Source organism: Phodopus roborovskii, unplaced genomic scaffold (genome assembly GCF_943737965.1).
Source record: "Phodopus roborovskii unplaced genomic scaffold, PHOROB, whole genome shotgun sequence".
In the NCBI taxonomy this organism is placed as follows: Eukaryota; Metazoa; Chordata; class Mammalia; order Rodentia; family Cricetidae; genus Phodopus; species Phodopus roborovskii.
Window position 1 is genome coordinate 150,603 of NW_026126210.1, and position 26,457 is coordinate 177,059.

Consider the following 26,457-nt stretch of genomic DNA (forward strand, 5'->3'; position numbering starts at 1 on the left):
GAAAGTAGTAAGAAGGGGACAACTTGGAGAGGCTGGGGAGATATGATGCCTGCCCCACTCCCCAGTAAGGTGAAACTACGTGTAAACACTTAGGTTAACAGAAATGGGTTAATACTTAAGACAGAGCTAGCCAATAAGAGACAAGTAATTGGCCAACAGCATTATATCAAATACAGAGTCTCTGTGTGTTAATTGGGGCTGGCATAGTGGCAGGACAAGACCAGCAGCAGTAGGAAAAACCTTACTCCTTACAGATAGATGCTGGATTTCTGAAGGTTTTGGGGTGGCTGTCAGACAAGGCTGGGTGAACACTTAGCCACTAGTACCCAAGGCCATGATGTTGGTTCTGAAGCTTCTCCATTATGTTTCAGATTGGTGTGAGATTTCTGAGGATTTATCAGTGAGCCCCTCTGTGCTCTCACAAGGAGCAACATCTTGACTTTCACAGGGCTGCCAGGTACCCAAATCTGACTGTCTAGGGACTATGAAGTAGAGGACCCTTTGAGGTCTGTGACCCCATTCACCTCACCACACTGCACCTTCCCAAACACCTGGAATCCGTCCAATGATGCAGGCCTAGAGACCCAACTCTGGCAAGACTTGGCCTTAAAGCTTGTTTGGTTCCCATCTTTGGAGCTTGGTGCCAATGGATATATTTTCTTTGGAAAGGCCAGAGGAAGAGCACCTATGACGTATTGAAACTGGTATTCTCTGTGCACTACTACCAATACGCCAAATGCTTTTGTGAATCACGCCAACACTTCCCCATGGTTGTCTGTACATTTGTTGGCTGACTAGGGAAAGGCTTTCTGTAATGGCCCCAAAGGGATGAACCTATTCACATGCCCTGGTCTTCCACTAATTCTGAAGGACTTGTGAGAAATGCCTGTAAAAAAGGTTCCTAAATCTCTACTCCTTTACCCAATTCTAAATTCTGCAATATCTCCTCTCTAATGAACTTGTACTGAGGAAGTCCCCTTAATTCCAAGAGTTCTGAAATTGTATTAGCCAAATAGGTCTCTGATATACCACACTGCCCATGGAGGTATGTCTTTCTGCACATTAGGAATACACACATCTCATCAAGGATACCAGTGTTACCATTGCCCAAAAGTTTTAACCTTCTCCCTTAGACTACTCTATATCCCCAATCTCTGTCCAAGCTTCCCTAATGTTTCCTTCTCATCAAGGAGATGTCATACTTTCTGTTCTGGCTGCTGTGATAAAAGGATACCAAAACTCAACATTTCCGTACAAGATATAATTTTCTGTTCTAATTTGGACCAGCAACACCTAGTTATACCAACTATGAGGAAACAAATTCTACTGCTCTCAATTATGTTTTCAAATACATAGCATTCATTTTATTTGGAACCTACTGATAAGCATTGAGCCTACTTCCTGGAATCCAGTTGTAGAGAGGGAGGAGTGATGAGCAAACAGATCAAGACCATTCGACGAAAGCCATAGAAATTTCTGATGTGAACAAGGGGAAGTGCATGGATACCAGATTGACTACTTAGAAACCAGCAAAGGACAGAAATGGTCTTACTGCATATAGGAGGCCTCAGCAGTCTATAGGGCCTCTGGTAAAGGAACGCCATTTATACCTACTGCATGAATAGATAATGGAAGCCCATTCCTCATACAGGAAAATTTTCTTTGCCTAGACCCATGGTGGAGGCCATATGACCTGCAAGAAATGATGTGAAAATCCTGGAAGAGTGCCCCACAGAAAGCCTTGCCCTTTCTATGGAGAAAAGGAGGAATGATATAGGTGTCACTGGGCAACATGGACAAATGGTAGGTATAAAGAACTCAGATTGATATGTAAAATAAGATTGTATTCTTTCTTATTTTAATAAAAATATGAAAAATAAAGAAAACCATGTGTACAACAGCTATAAGTCATCTGAATGACATTGTTACTGGTGATAATGGTGAGAACACAAAGAAGTTAGACATGCATGGAAATTAGTTGTCAAGAAGAAAAGGTTTCATGGATTATGTTTGTTACAGTGGCAGATGAGGATGTCTTCACATCAGAAAATAAGATACTTTTGTGGAATATTGAAAAAAAAAACCTCACCAATAATAATATTTCTTCTATAGTTAAATTAATTAGGAATGCAGAGAATTATTGTATGGTATTAAAATAATTTCCCAACCAAAATTAGCAAATTACTGTTAATCTACAGAAAACTATCTGCTCTGTGATGGGAGATGTTATTCTGTATATGTTTCTCATATTGATTAATGAATAAAGCAATGTTGGCCAATAGGAAAGGAGATAGGAGTGACTAAGAGACAAGTAGGAAAGTGAAAGTAGAAAGGAAGAGCCAAGATGGAGAGTCTGGAGAAAGCAGTTTGCTGGCCGGCTCCCCGGTAAGAGAAATACATAGATCAGCAGAAATGGGTTAATAATTAAGACAGAGCTAGCCGATAAGAAACTAGCACCTGGCCATCAGTATAATATCAAATACAGAGTCTCCCTGTGTTATTTGTGGCTGGTGCGGCGGGAGCGGGACAAGGCCGGGCAGTGCGTGGAAAAACCATACTCTTACATCTCTGGTTACTTGTGACAAGGGACCTCTATGAGAGTGACTTTTGTGAACAGAGTTGTCATTTTTCTTTGCATTGTGCATTGGGGGAAAATTTAAAGTGTGTGTGTTTTTTTCTTTTTTATGTTTCTCTTTATGTATCTCTTGCGAAAAAAAATTAATTACTCACATACTACACATAGTTAGTCATTGGCCATGGGGTGCTGTTCACTTTGGGAAAACAAGATGAAGAAACTTTATATTCTTTGTGTGTTTTGGACATCAGCCCTCTGTCAGATGTAGGCTTGGTGAAGATCTTTTCGCAGTCTGTAGGCTACCTTTTTGTTTTTGTCAACTATGGCCATTGCCTTACAGAAGCTTCTTAGTACCAGGAGGTCCCATTTATAAATTGTCAATCTTGGTGTCTGTGCTACTGGTGCTATGTTCAGGAAGCAGTCTCCTGTACCATTTCCTTCAAGAATACCTACCATGTACTCTTCTAAGAGGTTCACTTTTAGCTGGACTTATGTTGAGGTCTTTGATCCATTTGGGACTTAAGTTTTATGCATGGGGATAGACATGAGTCTGTAGCCTTTTACATACTACCACCCTGTTGTGCCAGCACCATTTGTTGAAGGTGTTTTCCTCCTCCCAGTGTACACTGTTAGTTGTTTAATCAAAAATCAGATGTTCATATGTGAGGGGTTTAATATCAGTATTTCAATTCCATTCCATTGGACTGTCTACTTTTATGTCAATACCAAGCTCTTTTCAGGACTATAGCTCTATAGTAGAATTTGAAGTCAGGAATGGTGATGCCTGCTAAAGTTCCTTTAATTTATAGGGTTGTTTTGGCTATTCTGGGTCTTTTTTTTTTCATATAAAGTAGAGTATTATCTTTTATAGTCAGTGAAGATGTGAGCTGGGATTTTGATGGCAATTGCTTTGAATGTCTAGATTGCTTTTGGCAAGACTGCTATTTTTAGTATGTTTATCCTACCTATCCAAGAGAATGGGAGATCTTTCTATTTTCTCGTGTTTTCTTTAAATTCTTTCTTTAAAGACACAAAATTCTTACTATATAGATATTTCACTTGTTTAGTTAGAATTACCCCAAAATATTTTATGTAGTTTGTGGCTATTGTAAAGGGTAATGTTTCTTTGATTTTTTTCTCAGTATTTTTAATGTCTGTATATAGTAGAGCTATGGAATTATTTTAGTTAATCTTGTATCCTGCTAATTGGCTTAAGGTGTTTATCAGCCATAGGACTTCTCTGGTATAATTTTTCAAGACACTTTTGAAAACTATCATATCATTTGAAAATAATGAAAGATTTACTAATTTTTCCAATTTTTATCTCCTTGAAATCCTTTTGTTGTTTTATTGCTCTAGCTATAACTGCAAGTACAATATTGAAGAGATGTGGAGAGAATTGGCAAACTTGTCTTGTTCTCAATTTTAGAATAATACAAAGAATTGAGGAAACTAATCACATAAACACCACATAACTCTATTTTTAAAAAAAGTGGGGTACACAACTGAATAGAGACTTCCCAATAGAGGTATCCAAATTGGCTGAAAGACATTTAAGAGAGTGCTCATCATCCTCAGCCGTTAGGGTAATGAAAATCAAAACAACTCTGAGATACCATCTTATTCTTGTCAGAAGGGCTAAAATTAGAAATACCAATGACAGCTTATCTTGCAGAGGATGTGGAGAGAAATGGACACTCCTCCACATATGGTGGGAGTGCAAATATTTACAGCCATTTTGGAGATCAGTACGGTGGTTCTTCAGGAATATGGGTATCTCCAAATTGGCTGTACATATTTGCACTCCCACTAGCTATGGAGGGGTGTTCCCCTCTATCCACATCCTCTCCAGCATAAGCTGTCATTCATGTTTTAGATATTAGTCATCTCGCATAAGTAACATGGTATCAAAGACTTGTTTTGGTTTGCATTTCCCTGATGACAAAGCATGTTGAGCACATTGTTAAGTGTCTTTCCACCATTTTTGATTCCTCTATTGAGAATTCTCTATTCAGTTCTGGACCCCAGTGTTTAATAGGGTTATTTGGCATTTTGGTGACTAATTTCCCAAGATCTTTGATTTTGGAGATCAGCCCTCTGTCATATGTGGGGTTGGTGAAGATTTTTTCCACTCTGTGGGCTGCTGTTTTGTCTTGTTGACTGTGTCCTTTGCCTTACAGAAGCTTCTTTATTTCAGGAGACCCCAGTTATTAACTGTGGATCTCACTTTTTATGCAACTGGTATTATGTTCAAGAAGTGGTCACTTGTAACAATTCATCCAAGTGTACCTTCTACTTTCTTTTCTTTGTGGTTCAGTGTGGCTGGATATATGTTGATGTCTTTGATCCACTTGGACTTAAGTTTTTGCATGGAAATAGACATTGCTCTATCTCTAGTCTTCTACACACCACCATCCAGTTATATCAGCACTAATTTTTGAAGAGGCTTTCTTTTTTCGCATTGTATAACTTCAGCTTCTTTGTTAAAAATGAGGTTTTCATAGGTGTGTGGGTTAATACCAGGGTTTTCAATTTGATTCCATTGGTCTTCTGTGTATTTTTGTGCCAATACCAACTGTTTTCAGGACTATAGTTCCGTAATAGAGCTTGACATTTGGGATTGTGATGCCTCCTTAAGTTCGTTTATTGCACAGGGTTGTTTTGGCTGTCTTGTGTCTTTTGTATTTCTATATAAAGTTGAGCATGAGCAGGATTGGAGGGAGCAGATTTGCCATCAGATGCCTGTGATGGACATGGACAGGTGACATTGGGTGCAGGGTCAGGGGAGGCCCCATCCCCTGCCAGCACTCTGATTTGCATATTCAAATGCTTCCTGGAGACTCAGAAGACATCAAGTACAGAAAGTGCCTGGGTTAATTTACATAGCCACACCTCCAAATGATATAACCTGCATATATGTGCATGTCAAAATCCCAAACAGATGGGATAACTTGCATGCATTTGCATAGCAAAAGCATGTAAAGCACCATACATTTGCATATTAAAGTGCATTCCCACAACTCGGGTTTTCTCATTTGCATATCCAAATGTGAATCCCAAATCAGTCTCACAGAGTTTCATGTAACATGCTCATTTGTATAATCTCAATTACTAGTGCCTCCTTTGCATAACACTTCAGTCTCATTTACATATTTAAATGGGCGACAGGGTTTTAAATTGATCCAGACTGCTCAGCATCAGGCCCACCCATTAGCTGCAGCCCTGCCCTAGCTCACCTGCCCCCTGCAGGTCCAAGGTCACAGTCAATGACCCTCTCTGGGCCTCACCCTCACCTACAGCAGTGCCAGCCCCTACTTCCTGTCCTCCAGCCGGGAGAAGGCAGCTCCCAGGTAAGGAGGTGCAATAGCTGGAAGCACAGATTCAGGATGGGCAGGCCCCTGAGTGTGTGGCCGGAGTATGGGTGTGGCCTCTGTGGTGGACAGGTCTTGGTCAGGGACGGAATACTCACAGGAAATGGTGACCGGGAACAGGAAGTGCCCTCCCGCCTTTCCCTCACCATCTTCGTCCCCAGGTGGGCGTGGCAGGAGTCTCCTACCACAGTCTGAGGTCAACAAGCAGCAATGCTAGGGCCCACAGGGCAGCGGCATTGGCGGTCCTGGCAGTGCAAGTCATGACAGTAAAACCCCTGGGGATGCAGGGTGTGGCCCCAGTGAAATCACAGACCTTGGCGAGGTCTCCCCCCCTCCTGATCCTTCTGCTGTCAATCACTGCAGGCCACGCCCCCTCCCAGGAGGAGTGCAGGTAAACTGAGCAGGGGGCCATGTCTGCCATCTTCATAGCTGGAGAGGGGGGGCAAGCCAATGGCAGGACTTCCTGGCAAGGGAAACCCGGCAGAGGAGACTCACACCAATCATCGTGGGTGGGTCAGGACTTCCGCTCGCAGATTGCAGCCAAGCCCGACCTGAGCCAAGGCCATCAGGAACTTTTGTAACTGTTGTGGCCAGGACTGCATTACCCAGCATCCTATGCGGCCACTCTCTGCTTCGCTGCCCAGATAGTTCTGGGTTGGACATTCAGGCCCGGGACTGCAATTCCTGGCATCCTGTGGGGTCGATTCCTGCCTATAAGCCCAGGGACTTCCGGTTTTCTTGTGTTGTGGCAAGGGACTGCATTTCCCAAGGTGCTCTGCAGAGGTTTCCTGTTTTTCACAAATGAAACTTCTGGTTTTTAGTTTGTGGAGGCTGCCCAGAGACTTCCGGGTTTGGACGTTCAGGCCAGGGACTGCATTTCCCAGGATCCTTTTTGGCTGCTTCCTGCTTCTCTGCCCGGGGACTTGTTTTCATCTTTGGCGGCCCAGGACTGCATATCTCAGGATGCTTTTAGGCTGCTTCCTGCTTTTCTACCAACGGACTTCCGGTTGCAATCTTTGAGGGTCCAGGATTGCAGTTCCCAGCATGCTGTGTGGCCACTTCTTCTTTTCGACCTTCGACTTCTGGTTCTGGACTTCAAGGCCTCCGAACTACAGTTACCATCAAGAACCAGGCTGGTTTCCATCTTTTCAGTTCCTAAACTTCTGGGCTCCGAGGATCGAGAACTCCATTTCCCAGCAACCTGTGTAGGCACGTCCTGCTTTTCTGCAAGGGACTTCCGGTTTTGCGCTCTGAGCGGCCAGGACTCCATTTCCCTGCATCCCCCAAGTCTACGTCCTGCTTTTGTGCCCCAGAAATTCCAGTGTTAAAAACTGCTTATTATTATTAATATTAATAGTGAAAGACCAAAAAGTGAAGTTAAATGAAGGACAGTCTTACCTGGAAAGCTAACCAATATGTGTTCCTTGGAATTTGCTAGCTTCCTCTCACCATGCCCTGAGATGACAAGAATTCACACTGCCCCTCCTTTCCTGTGAGTCAATAGGTGGTAAATAGGGTCCTTAGGAACCAAAGAGATAGCTGTAACTCTGGTTTGCCCAGACAAGATTAATTAGCACACCCTGAGGCCCTAAGGTCTGCTGACCCTAATAGTAGACCATCAGGCCTCCAAAGGTCACGTACTCAATGGACAGAGGATCCCACCCTCTCCCTAATCTTGTGGGTTTGCCTTTTAAAACACCTGGGCCCAGGGGAGGGGGTTTCTCTCTAGCCTGCCTGTTTGGAGGAGCCCGTTTCCTGTTCATTAAAGCCTCTTGTGTTTTGCAGCAACTGTACTGGACATTGAGTTCTTGGGGTATCGACTGAACCTGGAAGACTCCTCATTCTGAGGGTCTTACATTTTGGGGGCTCATCCTGGATTTGGTCGACCCCCCAGACTCAATTCCATTGCCAGTTGGAGGTAAGAAAGAGCTCGCAACCTATATGTTTGATGTATGTCTGATGCGTCTGATGTTACATGTTTTGACTCGAGTGAATCTGTGCTTGGCCTGCACAGAACTTGTATGTTATGTGTTTTTGACTCGAGTATTTGAATCTGTGCCTGTGCCTGGCCTGCACAGGACTTGTATAGGACCACAGGGGGAGACAGATGTGTCCTAAGACCCTTGGTCCCACCCTGGACGAAAGTCTGGGGTTGTTTGGAGGAGGGAAGGAGACGAAGTTTCTCTTCTCCAGGGGACGGCCTGCCTCTGGACTTGCTTCTCTCCAGCTTTGTAACTTTGGTTTGGACGCGGTTTGTCAACTGCGCGGATTTGCCCTCTTTGTCAGATAGTTCTTTTGTGTGTGTGTGTGTGTGTGTGTGTGTGTGTGTGTGTCCTTCTGTTCCTACTGTTTGTGTCCATTTCTACTCTCCCCATGGGTCAAAAACTAACTACCCCCCTAAGTCTTACTTTAGATCACTGGCAAGATGTCTCAGGCCGGGCCCACAGTGAAATTATGGATGTCCTTAAGAAGAAATGGCGTATATTCTGTTCCTCGGAATGGCCTGCTTTCGAAGTGGGCTGGCCGAGGGACGGCACCTTTAACCTTACAACTATCTTGCAGGTCAAAGCTCGAATTCTCCAGCCAGGATCACTGGGCCACCCTGACCAGGCTCCCTATATTCTCACTTGGGAAAGCCTGAGCCGCAATCCTCCTCCTTGGGTCAAGCCCTTCCTCTCACCTCCTCCTCTGGGCCCCTGCCCTGCATCCCTGCCTTCCCATGTCCCACTCATTCCCACACCCTCAGCCCCTCCTTCAACCTCTTCTCTGTTCCCCTTGTCGGAGTCTCGAACTCCTAATCATAGGCCCAAAGCTCCCCTAGTCCTGTCAGATGTGCAAGAGGATCTCCTCCTTCTAGAACCTCCTCCCCCATACCTTAATCCCCAGCCAGCAGCACCCCAACTCCCAGCACCTGCACCTGGCGAGGGACCCCCATCCCCAAGCTCCACCTCAATACCGGACACCAGAGGCCCTCAAGACCCATCACCACCATCCACCCGACTGCGACCCTGCAGAGATAGAATGCCGGAAGAACCTGACAGCTCTGGAGTCTCCCAGGCTTTCCCTCTCTGGTCAATGGGGGGAAGGCTCTATCAATACTGGCCTTTCTCCTCTGCAGATCTTTATAATTGGAAAACCCATAATCCCTCCTTCTCACAGGACCCACAAGCCTTAACAGGTCTTATTGAATCCATCCTCATCACCCACCAACCCACATGGGACGACTGCCAGCAACTCTTACAGACCCTCCTCACAACTGAGGAGAGACAAAGAGTCCTCCTAGAGGCCAGGGAAAACGTGCAGGGACCAGATAGCAAGCCTACCCAACTCCCCAATGAAATAGAGGATGTCTTTCCCTTAACCAGACCAACGGATTGGGACATCAACACGGCAGCCGGTAGGGAGCGTCACCGTCTCTATCGCCAGACTCTGTTGGCGGGTCTCAAAGGGGCAGGGAGACGCCCCACGAATTTGGCTAAGGTACGTGCGGTAATTCAGGGATGGGAAGAAACCCCAGCAGGCTTCTTAGAACACCTGATGGAGGCCTACAGGATGTACACCCTTTTTGACCTCCAGGCCCCATATAGGGAAGCCGATGTAATCATGTCATTCATTGGATATTCGGCACCAGACATACGTACAAAACTACAATGCCTTGAGGGGTTGCAGAGATACACCCTTCAAGACCTAGTAAAGGAAGCAGAAAAGATTTTTAACAAGAGAGAAACTCCAGCGGAAAAGGAAGAAAGATTGCGAAAGTTACAGGAAGACAGGGAGGACAAGAGAGATAAAAAGTGAAACCAGGAGCTGACAAAGATTTTGGCCACAGTGGTAGTGCAGAAAACAGAACCTAGACCAGGCCAGACAGGGAACCTGGGAGACAGAAGGAGAACCAGGATGGAGAGAGACAAATGTGCTTACTGCAAGGAAAAGGGACATTGGGTCAAGGATTGCCCCAAGAACCCCAGACAGAAGCCTATCCCGTTCTCTCTTTGGGAGGAGAAGATTAGGCCAGTCAGGGCCAGGAGTCCTCCCCTGAGGCCAGGGTAACCCTTAATGTAGGGGGGCAGCCCATAACCTTTCTAGTAGATACGGGAGCTCAACACTCAGTCCTAACCCAGACTCATGGACCGCTGAGTTCCCGGACTGCTTGGGTTCAGGGTGCCACTGGAGGAAAGATACACCAATGGACAACAGAACGAAAGGTCCATTTGAGCACTGGACATGTGACCCACTCCTTCCTGCTCGTGCCAGAATGTCCCTAACCCCTGCTGGGGAGAGACGTCCTTTTAAGGTAGGAGCCCACTTCACTTCCATCAGGATGGGGCCACGGTTACGGGAGAGAAAGGATTGCCCCTCCAGATACTAACTCTACGACTGGAGGATGAACATAGACTTTTGGAAGACTCCTCTCCCCCCTTGCTATCCATGGAAACTAGTTGGCTGGAAAAATATCCTCACGCCTGGGCTGAAACAGCAGGCATAGGACTGGCCAAAAAGCAGCCCCCGTTGATAATTAATCTCAAGCCCTTGGCCACCCCTGTGGCCATCAAGCAATATCCCATAAGCCATGAAGCTGGAGAAGGAATCAGACCACACATTAATAGACTATTAGCCAGGGCATCCTCAGACCCTGCCAAAGCCCCTGGAATACCCCTCTCCTTCCTGTAAAAAAACCAGGCACGGGGGACTACAGACCGGTACAGGACCTCCGGGAAGTCAATCAGAGGACTGAGGATATCCATCCAATGGTACCCAACCCCTATAATCTACTGAGTATGCTGCCCCCGAGCCATGTCTGGTAAATGGTATTAGACCTTAAAGACACATTCTTTTGCCTCAGACTGAGCCCACAGAGCCAGCCCCTGTTTGTGTTTGAATGGAAGGACCCAGAGACGGGGTTTTCCGGCCAACTTACATGGACACGACTGCCTCAAGGGTTTAAGAATTCACCCACCCTCTTGCATGAAGCCCTACACCAGGATTTAGTGGATTTCTGCGTCCATAACCCTAACATAATTTTACGCCAATATGTAGATGACTTTCTCTTGGGAGCAGAGACTGAGCAGGACTGCCTTCAAGGTAGTGGGGCTCTACTGCAAAAGCTGGGAGAATTAGGATAGCGGGCATCAGCAAAGAAGGCCCAACTCTGTACAGAACAGGTCACCTATTTGGGATACCGGCTCCAGGGAGGTCAGAGATGGCTGACGGAAGGGCGGAAACAGGCGGTAGCTCTGATCCCACCGCCCAAAAACCCCTGAGAGGCACATGAATTCCTAGGCAATGCAGGGGTCTGCCGCCTTTGGATTCCAGGTTTTGCGGAGCTGGCAGCCCAGTTATACCCCTTAACCAAGACTAACGCCCCTTTTGCATGGACAAAAGAACATCAAAAGGCCTTTGATAAAATCAAAAGAGCCTTGCTATCAGCTCAAGCACTGAGCCTTCCTGATGTAAACAAGCCTTTCACCCTTTATGTGGATGAAAAGACAGGAGTGGCAAAAGGGGTCTTAACACAGCAGCTCGGGCCATGGAAAAGACCTGTAGCATACTTTTCCAAGAAGTTAGACAATGTGGCCACAGGATGGTCCCCTTGCCTCCGGATGGTGGCTGCAATAGCAGTCTTGATCAAGGATGCAGATAAACTGACTCTTGGTCAGCCACTTACGGTAATGGCCCCTCATGCAATTGAGACTGTGATCTGACAGCCCCCTAACTGATGGCTTTCAAATGCACGAATGACACATTACCAGGCTCTGCTCCTTAATCCAGACAGGCTGAAATTCGGGACAACCACATCCCTGAACCCAGCCACTCTTCTTCCGGAAGGCGATGCAGACACCACCCCGTCCCATGATTGTCACCAGATCCTGGCCGAGACCTGCGGAACTAGAGAAGACCTAACGGAACAACCACTAACCAGAGCCGACCATACTTGGTTCACGGACGGGAGCAGTTTCTTGCAAAATGGCATACGACGAGCCGGAGCAGCGGTGGTAAATGGACGAACCACAGTATGGTCCAGTGCACTGCCACCAGGAACATCCGCCCAAAGACCAGAGTTCATCGCTCTAACCCAAGCACTCAAGATGGAAGAGGGCTGTAGGGAGCCATCCCAGCATTCTCATTACAAGATGGCGCCTGCATCCTACTGGCGTTGAGAGTAAACAAGTCAGTGTGCAGGTGCAGGGTGATTTTCCCTCCCTTGGCCTCTGCCTCTCCCGTGGTGTCATATGGGCTGATGGGCTGCAGCCAATCAGGAGGTGACACGTCTGAGGCGAAGGTTGTAAACCTATATAAGGGTTAGGTTTTGGATATTTGGGGTCTCTGCTCTGTAAGCTTATGCTCTCCCTCTCAAGATGCATTAAAGCGTTACTGCAGAAGGATCCTGAGTGTGCCGCGTCGTTTTGCTGGCGAGATGGCAGCACGGGACATTTGGTGCCGAAACCCGGGAATCTGAGACCTTGCCATCGTCGGCACCATCGGAGACCCCTTGACTACAAGGAGGATTCAGAACTGCAGGCAGATGCGCTCGGAGAGGTATGTCTTTTCTGGACCTTGGTAAGAGGTCCAGGATAGCATGTCAGAAACCGAGCGTAGTGAGAGGTTGGACGTGCACAGGAAAAAAACCCGTCCCCAAAAAAAGTTAAAAAGGCCTTCCTGGTGAGTCTAATGACAAGGGAGTGTATTTGTCAGATACCAAAGCAGCTAATTTGTCTAAGCTGGGTGTGGTGGCACACGCCTTTAATTCCAGCACTTGGGAGACAGAGGCAAGCAAATATCTTGTGATTTCAAAGTAAACCTGGTATGTAAAGTAAATTCCAGGACAGATAAGAGTTACACAGAGAAACCCTGTCTCAAAAAATAAAAAATAAAAAGTAAAAGAAATGGAGTAATAATAAAGCCACGTAAAGATGAAAAGCTCAGAGAGAATCTGGTTACTGTATGCTATTGTGTTGTCTCTGCATTGTTTGATTGCTGAGAAAATAACAACAACTGATAGAGGAAATGTTGCTGGATTAATTCAATTGATATATTTTGAAAATGCTTTGACTCCAAGGTTTAAGTTCAAGGACAAGTTACTTGGGAAAAGATTTCTATTTTTGTTTCAACAGAAAATAAAAAGCTGAGGATTCCTTCCAGACTAATGTGGTTTGATCAAGCCAGACCTCCTGAAACAGAGTACCAAGTGATCCTACATTCAAGGCGGCTGAACAAAGAAGCCTTGCAGACTACAGCCAAGATTTCTGCATCTTCTTAGGATTCCCCCATGACAGCAACCTTTACCAGCAGGAAGTAGTTTGGAAAGAACAACGCCCAAATTCCCAAATATTGTTTATAAATGTACCTTCGAGTTTGAGCAGACGCTTTGGGAGTTGAGAGCCATCATTATTCAGTTCAACTCCACGTGCCTTGATCTATCCTTGAGGGAGGGACTGTTGTCGTGGATTGCTTCAGCTGTTTCCTATTTCAAGGAATGGGTGGGGGTGGGATTGTTTGGTTCAGCCATTTGCTGCGGACGTGTGTTGCTTCTCTGGCTGGTCTGTAGGCTCAGAGCCCAAACTAAGAGAGACAAGGTGGTTATCACCCAGGCGCTTGTAGCCTTAGAACAAGAGGCTTCCACTGATATTTGGTTATCTATGCTTAAGCAGTAGGCCGCTGGCTAGACAGCTCTTGCACACCCGGAGCTTAGGCTCATTGCACAGGGTAGAGTGTCTGGCTTGAGCAGCCCATGAGGGATGTCGAGCAAAGTTAACATCTACAAAGATAGCCGCTACGCCTTCGCCACTGCCCACATACACGAAGAAGTTTATCAAAGACGAGGCCTATTGACCTCTGCAGGAAAGGACATCAAAAACAAGACTGAAATCCTGGATCTTTTGCAGTCTCTCTCTCTGCCACAGAAGCTGAGCATCATGCACTGCCTGGGACACCAGAAAGGAAATGACCCTATAGCCAAAGGGAACTGGATGGCTGATGAGGAGGCCAGAAAAGCAGCTTTGGGACCACAGATTCTCCCCTTAAAGACTTCTGATCCAGCCCCACATACACCACAGGGATTTGAGTACACTGACCAGGACTTAAAAACAGTCCAGAGCTTGGGGAGCTAAATATGACCCAGAAGCAAAGATATGGCGCTACCAAGGTAAAATTCTACTACCCCAGATAGAGGCTAAAGAGCTTTTGTCCCAGCTACATCGATGGACTCATCTCGGAAGCAAGAAGCTCAAAATCCTCCTACAGCGAGAAGAGCATACCTATTATATTCATAACCTCAACACCCTCCTCCAGCAGATCACTACCACCTGTGTTCCTTGTGCAAAAGTGAACGCTGGGTGATGCAGAGACAGAGGAGAATGGCCAGGGACCAACTGGGAGATTGATTTCACGGAGATCAAACCTGGTATTTTTGGGAACAGGTATCTTCTAGTTTTCATAGATACTTTTTCAGGATGGACTGAGGCTTTACCTACTAAGCATGAGACTGCCCAAGTGGTGGTCAAGAAAATACTAGAGGAAATCTTCCGGTGGTTTGGACTGCCTAAGGTAATAAGGTCCGACAATGGACCCGCCATTGTCTCCCAGGTAAGTCAGTTGGTGGCCAAAATATTGGGGATTAATTGGCAGTTACATTGTGCATATAGACCCCAAAGCTCAGGACAGGTAGAAAGAATAAATAGAACAATTAAAGAGACCCTAACTAAATTGACCATAGAGAATGGCACTAGGGACTGGGTGCAGCTCCTGCTTATGGCACTGTTTCCGGTCCAGAACACACCCTCGATACATGGGCTTACACCCTTTGAGATCTTATTTGGAGGACCTCCACCCATAATAAACACGCTCCTCCCAGATCCTAACCACCTTACTGATCCCCAACCCCTCCAGGCCCGACTGCATGCTCTTCAGATTATTCAGAACCAGATCTGGAAGCCACTGGCTGCAGTATACCAGGCCAGAGGCCCTGTCGTCCCACACCCATTCCACATTGGGGACTCAGTATACAGCAAGCGTCACCAGTCCAAGACTCTGGAGCCTTGCTGGAAGGGACCTTACACTGTGCTCCTGACCACCCCCACGGCACTCAAGGTAGACGGAATCACAGCATGGGTCCATGCCTCACACGTCAAGAAGGCCTGCACCATTGGAGATCAGAAGGGGGACGAGACACAGGGATGGCGACTGCAATGCACCCAAAATCCGCTCAAGCTAAGACTTTCCCTCAATGCCTAATTGTTTTGCTTTGCATACTGTTCCCCCATTTCCTGGCCCCTATGAAGGGCAACCCACATGCCCCTCAGCAACTGATCTGGCAGGTGATTTTCCAGACGGGTGAAGTTATCTGGTCCACCTCTGGCTATTATCCACCTGGCACCTGGTGGCCTAGCCTCACCCCTGATTTTTGTCAACTGGCTGCAGGACTGGAAACTTGGGACATTCCTACTTTTGGCGAGGACTCCCTTAAGAAAACAATGTCTAGGACAGACCTAGGGGATAAACGTTCTCAGGGCTGTAGCGACCCCAGGGCCCGATGCTACTTGGCTCAATCAGACTTCTATGTCTGCCCTCAGCAGGGTCAACCTAGGGGATAGGGATGTGGGGGATACCAAGAATATTTTTGTAAAAAATGGGGATGTGATACCACTGGGAGTGCCTACTGGAACCCAAGCTAATCTTGGGATCTAATAACTGTGCGCCAAAATTATACTTGCCCCCCTTTGAACAGATCTGGCTGTGTCTCTCCAGCCCACTGGGGGAGTTGGACCTGTGAGTCAGGCCTTTGTCTCCCCTTAAAAATTGACTTCACCATCCATGGGAGAAAAGACTATGTTGCCTGGCTAAAAGGCAAGACTTGGGGACTAAGATGGTACTTACAGGAGCCAGATAGAGGGGTTATCTTTAAGATTCACCTAGAAGTTCGGGACCCTGCGCCACGAGCCATAGGGCCCAACCCAGTTCTTAGAAACCCAGGAACACCCATACCTAGAGTCCTGGCTCCGGTCGCTACCGTAGTAGTCCCAATCGCTATCAGTCCCCCTCAGGGAGAAGATACCCCATCAACAGGCCAGCGGGCCTTTGAATTAATCCGAGGAGCCTACTTTGCCCTCAATCGAACATGGCCAGATATAACTAACCCTTGCTGGCTATGACTTACCTCAGCCCCTCCTTATTATGAGGGCATAGCCACTAATGGGGTGTTTACTAACACCACTGAACCATCCCAATGTGACTGGGGGGCACACCATATGTTAACTCTCACCCAAGTCACAGGAAGAGGCACCTGTTTAGGATTTGTTCCTCTGCAAACTTGTTTCTGTTACATGGGTGTGGAACCCTGGGGGAAAATGATTAAGGCCCCATGAGGGTTTCCTGTGATGAATCCTGGATCGTTTTGTGAAGTCACTGAGAAGGACAGGGGTGAGTTTGTTCTGCAGTTAACATGGTGTGCAAAGCAAGAATTGCTTATTCTACCTCAGTTTCTATGTTACCTTTCCTCATTCCACTTCAATCTCTTCAGAAACCCCTGAGTCCATTGAGGGCTAATCTATAGGTCAATGACTCAAAAATTTCATCTTGAGGGAGACTTTCAGACTTGGAGAAATGAAAGACAAATATCCTGAATGTTTCCTGGTTAGTGGTGGTGGTGCAAGGCTGTGGGCTGGAGATAGACTGTGAGAGTGCTGGAGGTAGCTCAAATTGGTTGCCTTTTGATGCTTAGGAGGTGGTGAGGTTTGTGGTTTGGGTGCAGGCCCTGGTTGGCAAAGGGGCAGGTTAGATGATATGTTTATTCTTTTGATGTTTCATTGTATCAACATCTAGGAAACTGGGGAGCAGGGCTGCTTCCTTGGAAGTGGTCACGGATATCACCTTCCCCTTGGTGGCCGCTGATGCATATCATGTAATACAGCTTCCACCTTAACTCAGAGGGAGGGGTAACTTTGGCTGTAGTATCAAGGGTCCCACTGGCTTTCCACTTTATCTTCTCAATATCAGTCCCATGGGAATGTTGTCCCTGAAATCTCAACTCCTCATAAGTGCACACAGTTGCCTACTCTTTGACTTGTGTCCATACTAATCTGACCTTCTGCCAGGTGTGATGCCAGTGCTGGGAATAAGACCCTATTGATGTGGCTTGTCCTCACAACTGTTTCATCTGCCCATCTCGTGTTCCCTGAGCTCAGTGACACCACCATCTCACTGCCCTACCAGCACTGGGTCAGCCTGAGAGGCTGCTACTTGACTGGCTGCCTTGACATGACTGCGTTGTTTTGGTCGGGAGCAAGATTGCTGCAGACCTAAAGCAGGCCTAACAGTTGGAGTGGTCAAGTTGGTGGTCAGATTCAAGTAGATAGCTGTTGGACAATAGGAAAGCAAGATAGGCGGGACTAGAAGACAAGTAGAAAAGAGAAAGTAGTAAGAAGGGGCCAACATGGAGAGGCTGGGGAGATATGATGCCTGCCCCACTCCCCAGTAAGGTGAAACTACATGTAAACACTTAGGTTAACAGAAATGGGTTAATACTTAAGACAGAGCTAGCCAATAAGAGACAAGTAATAGGCCAACAGCATTATATCAAATACAGAGTCTCTGTGTGTTAATTGGGGCTGGCATAGTGGCAGGACAAGACCAGTAGCAGTAGGAAAAACCTTACTCCTTACAGATAGCTGCTGGATTTCTGAAGGTTTTGGGGTGGCTGTCAGACAAGGCTGGGTGAACACTTAGCCACTAGTACCCAAGGCCATGATGTGGGTTCTGAAGCTTCTCCATTATGTTTCAGATTGGTGTGAGATTTCTGAGGATTTATCAGTGAGCCCCTCTGTGCTCTCACAAGGAGCAACATCTTGACTTTCACAGGGCTGCCAGGTACCCAAATCTGACTGTCTAGGGACTATGAAGTAGAGGACCCTTTGAGGTCTGTGACCCCATTCACCTCACCACATTGCATCTTCCCAAACACCTGGAATCCATCCAATGCTGCAGGCCTAGAGACCCAACTCTGGCAAGACTTGGCCTTAAAGCTTGTTTGGTTCCCATCTTTGGAGCTTGGTGCCAATGGATATATTTTCTTTGGAAAGGTCAGAGGAAGAGCACCTATGACATATTGAAACTGGTATTCTCTGTGCACTACTACCAATACGCCAAATGCTTTTGTGAATCACGCCAACACTTCCCCATGGTTGTCTGTACATTTGTTGGCTGACTAGGGAAAGGCTTTCTGTAATGGCCCCAAAGGGATGAACCTATTCACATGCCCTGGTCTTCCACTAATTCTGAAGGACTTGTGAGAAATGCCTGTAAAAAAGGTTCCTAAATCTCTACTCCTTTACCCAATTCTAAATTCTGCAATATCTCCTCTCTAATGAACTTGTACTGAGGAAGTCCCCTTAATTCCAAGAGTTCTGAAATTGTATTAGCCAAATAGGTCTCTGATATACCACAATGCCCATGGAGGAATGCCTTTCTGAACATTAGGAATACACACATCTCATCAAGGATACCAGTGTTACCATTGCCCAAAAGTTTTAACCTTCTCCCTTAGACTACTCTATATCCCCAATCTCTGTCCAAGCTTCCCTAATGTTTCCTTCTCATCAAGGAGATGTCATACTTTCTGTTCTGGCTGCTGTGATAAAAAGATACCAAAACTCAACATTTCTGTACAAGATATAATTTTCTGTTCTAATTTGGACCAGCAACACCTAGTTATACCAACTATCTGGAAACAAAATCTACTGTTCTCAATTATGTTTTCAAATACATAGCATTCATTTTATTTGGAACCTACTGATAAGCATTGAGCCTACTTCCTGGAATCCAGTTGTAGAGAGGGAGGAGTGATGAGCAAACAGATCAAGACCATTCGACGAAAGCCATAGAAATTTCTGATGTGAACAAGGGGAAGTGCATGGATACCAGATTGACTACTTAGAAACCAGCAAAGGACAGAAATGGTCTTCCTGCATATAGGAGGCCTCAGCAGTCTATAGGGCCTCTGGTAAAGGAACGCCATTTATACCTACTGCATGAATAGATAATGGAAGCCCATTCCTCATACAGGAAAATTTTCTTTGCCTAGACCCATGGTGGAGGCCATATGACCTCCAAGAAATGATGTGAAAGTCCTGGAAGAGTGCCCCACAGAAAGCCTCGCCCTTTCTATGGAGAAAAGGAGGAATGATATAGGTGTCACTGGGCAACATGGACAAATGGTAGGTATAAAGAACTCAGATTGATATGTAAAATAAGATTGTATTCTTTCTTATTTTAATAAAAATATGAAAAATAAAGAAAACCATGTGTACAACAGCTATAAGTCATCTGAATAACATTGTTACTGGTGATAATGGTGAGAACACAAAGAAGTTAGACATGCATGAAGATTAGTTGTCAAGAAGAAAAGGTTTCATGGATTATGTTTGTTACAGTGGCAGATGAGGATGTCTTCACATCAGAAAATAAGATACTTTTGTGGAATATTGAAAAAAAAACCTCACCAATAATAATATTTCTTCTATAGTTAAATTAATTAGGAATGCAGAGAATTATTGTATGGTATTAAAATAATTTCCCAACCAAAATTAGCAAATTACTGTTAATCTACAGAAAACTATCTGCTCTGTGATGGGAGATGTTATTCTGTATATGTTTCTCATACTGATTGATGAATAAAGCACTGTTGGCCAATAGGAAGGGAGAAAGGAGTGACTAAGAGGCAAGGAGGAAAGAGAAAGTAGAATGGAAGAGCCAACTTCCGGTTGCAGTTCCCAGCATGCTGTGTGGCCAGGTCTTTCTTTTCGACCTTCGACTTCCGGTTCTGGACTTCAAGGCCCGCGAACAACGAACTACAGTTCCCATCATGACCCAGGCATGTTTTGATCTTTTCAGTTCCTAACCTTCTTCTGGGCTCCGAGGATCCAGGACTCCATTTCTCAGCATCCTGTGTAGGCACTTCCTGCTTTTCTGCAAGGAACTTCCGGTTTTGCTCTCTGAGTGGCCAGGACTCCATTTCCCACTTCCTGCTTCATGCCCCAGAAATTCCAGTGTTAAAAACCGCTTATTATTATTATTTTTAAAGTTTCTCGCTTTCTGTTTGTTTGATTTTGTTCTGGGTTTTTCTGAGCGAGGGTTTCCCATGTGTCCCATGCTAGCCCAATGGCCAATGAGGGTCTCCTGGTGTGAGATTCCCGGGGGAGGCGGTGACTGACAGAGTTGTGTTTCTTATTATTTTGTTATTATTATTACTACTAATCCTGTTATCATCATCATCATTGTTATTAACATTTTCATTATTGTTGTTGTTTATATTTCCGTTAATAATTATTTATCAGTCATGTTATTCTTGCTATTATTATTACTATTATTAATAGTGAAAGACCAAAAAGTGAAGTTAAATGAAGGACGGTCTGACCTGGAAAGCTAAACAATATCTGTTCTTGGAATTTACTAGCTTCCTCTCACCAGGCCCTGAGATGGGAAGAATGCACACTGCCCCTCCTTTCTGCCCCTCCTTTCCTGTGAGTCAACAGGTGGTGAATAGGGTCCTTAGGAAACAAAGAGATAGCTGCAGCTGGTTTGCCCAGACAAAATTAATTAATGAAACATTTTAAATGCCATATTCTCTAGATCTCTGAGCATTTTAGGGCTGTCTGACTGTTTAGCATACTTTAGTATACAAAATATTCTTTAGTTACTTGCCTTAAGCACATAGGTGGCTAGTTATGGCTTTAACCTTGTAATTAATTAATCTGTCTGGATCTAAGCTGAGAGTCTGTGGGGGGATGTTTTACTCAGAGCCATGCCCCCTGACTGCAAATGGTTTTAACTTAGTAGGTTAGACATATAACTGTAAAGGACAAAGAGGTAGAGAAATACTCCCTTTGATAATAGAGGCTTAACATTTATATACAGCTTATAGGAAAGACTGGTTGGCATAAATATTTTTTTGGCTTGAAATAGACATTTATAACCTTAAATGTTTACCACCATTTAAAGGTACATAATAATTTAGAAATATTTGAGACTTAGAACAGTTGAATTTAAGTTGTATGAAGTTAACTTACATTTGCATAAGGTTAAGTTGAAATCAAGTGTACAGATAAATTATACAGGACTGGGTAAACTGAGAAGGACTAGAGTGTGAAGCTATGTATAACATAGTCAGAGAAAAAAAGATATTACAGACAATGAATAAAAGGCAAAAGTTAAATGAATTGCAGGTTTTGTTGGCGGCAGAAGCTGGCTAGACTCCTTCTGCCTAGATGGCTGATGAAGCAGATAGAAGAACCATGGTGGGTAAAGCTAGGACACATGGTCAAGATGGTGGCTGCCATAAACATATTCCCAACAGCTGGCAGAAATCGTAAAGATTTTAGATGTAATTTTGTCTCGAGCAGATGCTGCCTCAGCTCAGCCCACAGTGCTGAGACAGGTTGCAGCTGGGGCAGGGCGGGGGGGGAGGGGGGATTTGAGTGTGGTGGGAAGAGAACCGAAACAAATTCAGGGAAAGATTGTTTAGCAGAATGTTTAGCAGAGATATAGAAAAAACTCCTTCCATCGACCTGTTCGCTGGCAGTAATTTGAAACATCCCATAAAATATTGGGATCTAGAGAGCCATTTACGTGGCCAATTTGAATTATTTTCTAGGGGAATCTAGGCTACTTTTCAGTACAAAAGTAAATAAGTCTGGGTGCATTTACAAGTGGCATTAAGTGAAAGGGATTTAAATTTTCTATCAGGCATCCCAGTGGAATGGTGGGGTGTATTTTCTTGGCCGGTTTATTCCCAATGGGTGAAGAGAAAGTGACCATGCAGTCTTGGAATTCAAGAGTGTGGCCACACCATAAGCGAGAATGGCAGAGCGTTATTCGAAGCCCATCAGCCCGAAAATGTTGCCAGGACCAACAGAGGCCAGAAGGACTCAGCAGTCCAAGAGCGGAGTAGATATACCGTCCTAGGCGGTATGTCTTCCACCCTTGAGGAATGTACCCGACCTTAAGGAAATGGGTTAAAATTTAAAAGGGTACCTTACCTAATTGAAGCCAGTGTGGGGTGTTATTTCCAGTGAACAGGGGATTGAGGCAACCCCTGGTATCAGAAACAAGATCTCAAGTATCTCTGGCTGGCTGCCCACCAGCAGACAGCTGCCAGTGACCCTCAAGGAGAGCCTGCCTGGGTTTTGGAACTAATGTTTTGCTTTTGCTGCAGCTAATGCCTAAGAAACACAAATATGAGACTCAATGCCCATGTGGAGTTTATTGAGAGAAGGGAGAGAAAGAGGGGGTAGCTGGTGGCCAACCGAAAGCAGGAGAGAGAGAGACAGAGGCCGAGAGGGAGAGCAAGAGTGAGAGGCACCCTTTGCGTGCTTCCTTTAAAAGGGTGCCTTGCGCATGCATAACTGAGTCCTCTGGCAGCCAGGTAAATTTTGAGCCACCAGGTTAGGCTGACATAGTGATGACATGGCCATGAGCATCCCGCCCATCATCGTGGGCAAGAGGGGGGGGCAGCTGGCTGCTAGTTCCTGACATTTCTACCTCTTATTGTTGTTAAAATGGTGGGGGTTATGCGTGGCAGTTTAGGGAATAAAGACATTGAGTTCTCGAGACTACTTCCTGCTGACTTGGGGGCTTAGATCATCTTTGGGGGATCCTAGAAAGCTGGGAGGTTGCCATGTCCTGGTAGCTGGTTGTTTCATCAGAGTTCTGACAGTATGGAGCTCTGGCATCTCTTTGAGATCTGACAAGATGTTAGCAGAGCAGAGAACAAGATTAAGTTTTTGTACATTAGGTCTGAGTACTTAATGGGAGAAGTAAGGTGGGGGAGGGGCTCCCAAGGAGGTCCCAGGACAAGGTTAGGAAGTCCCAAGGCCACGGAAAAGTTGACTAATAATTATTTGGAGTGGATCTGACCTGTAAATGGATCCAATTCAGCTCCCTGGAACTTAAAAGAATCCTTTGATTTTGCAAAAACATAAATATAAAGACACACTAGCAGCATACTCATGTTATAAATTATTTTGCTGAAAGTATTAACACTTACAACTGGCAAATTTTTAGCACAATGAAAAACACCTTAATTGTAAGTGTATACTTAGTTCTGATGATATAGTAGCATAGTATGGTGTTTAATACTGTTAAAACTTTATTGATTAATGTTAAGTCTATAAACAGTAGCAACCTTAAGATTTCCATTTTTGAAATCTGTTTTGTAATACTTGGAGCCTTGGCTGCTGCTTTAAGCTGGCAAAGCTACCATCTGTCAAAAGCATCAGAGTTCTTGAGAAGGATAATATTTTACCTGAATGATTAGAGTAACAGGGACTTACTAGCTGGCAGTATGGACAGCCACCCCAGGTCCTCCACAGTTGTTGAAGTCAGAGGCTTTAAGGACGTCTGCCTTCTGCTGATGGCACAACACCTGTGGATTAGGAGCTTTTGGAAGACTTACCTAGCAATGGCCCAAGAAACGTGGAGAAAGTCAATTCCACTTCCCTCTTGTCCATGGTCCTTAGAGCTCTTTGCAGCAGTTGAGATGCAAGGCAGGATTGCCCAGTGGCTAGCATTGCCACTTTTGTTGGTGGAGCTTCTTCAGTGTTCTTCAGTCTTCTTGGAGGAAATGGGTGGTGCCAGCAGCTGGCCTGTTTCTCATTGAGTGTGGTGGGAGGACCAAAGAACAAAGGCGGATTGTGACTGGACAGGACAGTATCCATAGTCTTTCCCAAAGCTCTAGGAATTCAGGGCCATGTCACAAGCAATTGTTAGCTAAGCTAATTACCACCCCATCTTTCTTATTCTTGATACTGATTCCTGACTAAGGTAGCCCAGATCACTTTGGGTCCATACCCTTACTCCTGAAAGTATTAGCCTCTGGAAAGGAGGAGCTCCCTGATTGCATATCCAATACCACATGTTCAGTGCTCAACCATATATACACAACCAGCAGAATTGTACTCAATTGGTTTTATTGGCATGTTTGTGCATACAAATTCATTCATACATGCTTAAAAGAAAGGAATTTCAAGGGAAGAATATGTGAAGGAATGGAGAAAAGACATGAAGGGGTAAATTGTTGAAATACAGTTTACATAAAAGGCATGAGAATGAATTTTAAATAATGAAGTTGACTAGAAATATATCTTAGCAGTCAACAGCACTGGTTGTTATTACAGAGGACACATGTTCCATTACCAGAAACCATGACAGTCAGCCATCTTCTGTAACTTGAGTTAAAGGGAGATGGTATCCTGTCCGACCCTTTGCAGGTACTTTGATTAGGTGGCTTCAGACAAACATCCTGTTATGAGTGGTTTTAATGTTCTCACTGCTGCGCCAGCCCACAAGTAGCACACAGAGGAATTGTATTAGATATAAAGTTGTTAGCCTGTTACTAGCATTTCTTATTGGTTAGCTGTGTCTTAATATTAAACCATTTCTATTAATCTAAGTATTTCCATGTGGCCTTATCTTAGCAGAGTGAGGGGCCAGCATTCTGCTCTCTTTGTATCTTACATCTTGAATCTCCTCCCTACTTCTCCCTCTGTCCTCCTAGTCTCCAGTCTCCCCTATCTTGCTTTGGTATTAGCCAACAGTGCTTTATTCATTAACCAATTACAGAACCATATTTACAGAATGACATCTTCCACCACTTCCTTGCAGGTACCGTGCACAAATGCATGGGAGCAGATAGTCATATACATTACATAAACTAAAGCTTAAAAAGAGAATTCTCTACAGTGATGTCACAACCCTGTCCTAGACATCAGGAAGACCTAGTTTAGATGAACTCCTCGTCCTCCACAGAAGCAAACATGGCTTTCTGTAAGGCATAATGCTCAGAGGTTAAAAATCAGCCATAATCTGAAGTTAAAATAACTCAAAAGGAATTTTGGTCTAAAGACATGGTATAGACATGTGACTTGTCCTTTATTTTTTCTGTATTTGTGTCTTTCATCCTTTGTGTGTGTGTGATTCACAGGCTCTGATACATCTTTAAAATGTATTGAGAAACCTCTATACTGTAGGTCACAATTTAAGGTCGATTTTTTTTTTTTTACAAAGTTTTTTTTTCTCTGTAAGTCTTCAACCATCTTCTTGACTGCACATAAATTCTTCTGTCCCTTTTTAAATTGTTAGAAGTATATGCGTTGGACTGAACCTAATAAAGGATTAAGGATGATATCATACATGGGATGGAAAATCGATTCTAGACTGTCTTATTTTTGTGATTTTTGCAATTCAGTCTTTTGGGAGGGATCCCCATCCTGCTTCCAAATTAATAACACCCTGGAGCTTATTCTTACTTGTGAATACCTGTACTTGCTTACCTTGGCTTTTTTTAAAATTTTATTTCATTTTATATAACAGTCCAATTAAATGAAACCAAACATTTATACACAATATTTGGTAATTTGGGCATCGTTCTTTCCAAACTACTTCCTGCTGGTAAGGGGTGCTCTCTTGGGGGATTTGAAGAAGATTCAGATATCCTGGCTGTAGTCTGTAGGGCTGTTTTGTCCAGCTGTTTTGAATGTAGGATCAGCTTGTACTCTGTTTCAGACGGTCTGGCGTGATCAAGCCACATTAGTCTTGGCTTTTTTTTGTTTTTGTTTTTGCTGAATTTTTTAACTTTAAGTTAAACCATCCACCTTTGGCCTCTGTGATTTTTTTCATTCCTTACTTCTGTGTATCTTATTTTTATTTATTCTTGCTCTGTCTTAAGATACCTGTATGTGCTTTCCTTGCCCCTTCATCTCTTCTGCTGGAGTTCTCATATTCATTCTGTGCTGCACTTCTCTCATTTATTTATTCTATCTGCCTTCCAGCCCTGCCTATCCTTTCTTCTGTCTTGTTTTTGGTCAGTCAGCACTTCATTAGACCATCAGGATGCTCTAGACATTCAAATAACCACAGCTTCCTAGCGCTAAATGAACTCAACATCACCTTTCCCACCATCATGTAAAATATGTTCATATGCATGAAGAGATTAACATATAATAAAATAAAATTGCACAACATCACCTCTTTGAGATTAACCAGAGTTTGATGCTCAGAGTTCTTAAAGATTTTTTTGTTTGTTACTCATTTAAATATGTGGAGTGAATTCTGCCTTGGAAGACATATTAAAGCTGTATCTCCATAATTATAGAAAATGTTTCTGAGACAACACTCTTTTGTCAGCTCAGGTGACTTTTGTTCCCAGCCTTTTGTTCCCCATCTCAATGAACTTACTTCCCGCTTATTTTACAAACTAAATACTTAAATTAATGGGCTGTACCATCTCTGAGTTTTCAAATTACAAATTTGAGTCCAGTATTCATATTTTGCAGTTACCAGAAAAGGAATTCCGTGTGGACCATGTCTCGGGCATTCATATCAAAGTAGGAGGAATAGTTTCTAGTGTACATTGAAGGGGGAAATGATAGGCAACCAGCTGCTGGAGTTACCATGATTGAAAGGCCCAGAATATAGCAGAGTTGTGATTTCATAATTTCCAAGTATTGGGATTGTGGTTGTCTG

At 44.6% G+C, this 26,457-nt stretch overlaps 1 pseudogene; it reads left to right on the forward strand.

The window, feature by feature from the left end:
- The first annotated feature begins 8,319 nt into the window (after positions 1-8,319).
- Positions 8,320-15,241, forward strand: LOC127218608 (uncharacterized; annotated as a pseudogene).
- Positions 15,242-26,457: the final 11,216 nt, after the last annotated feature.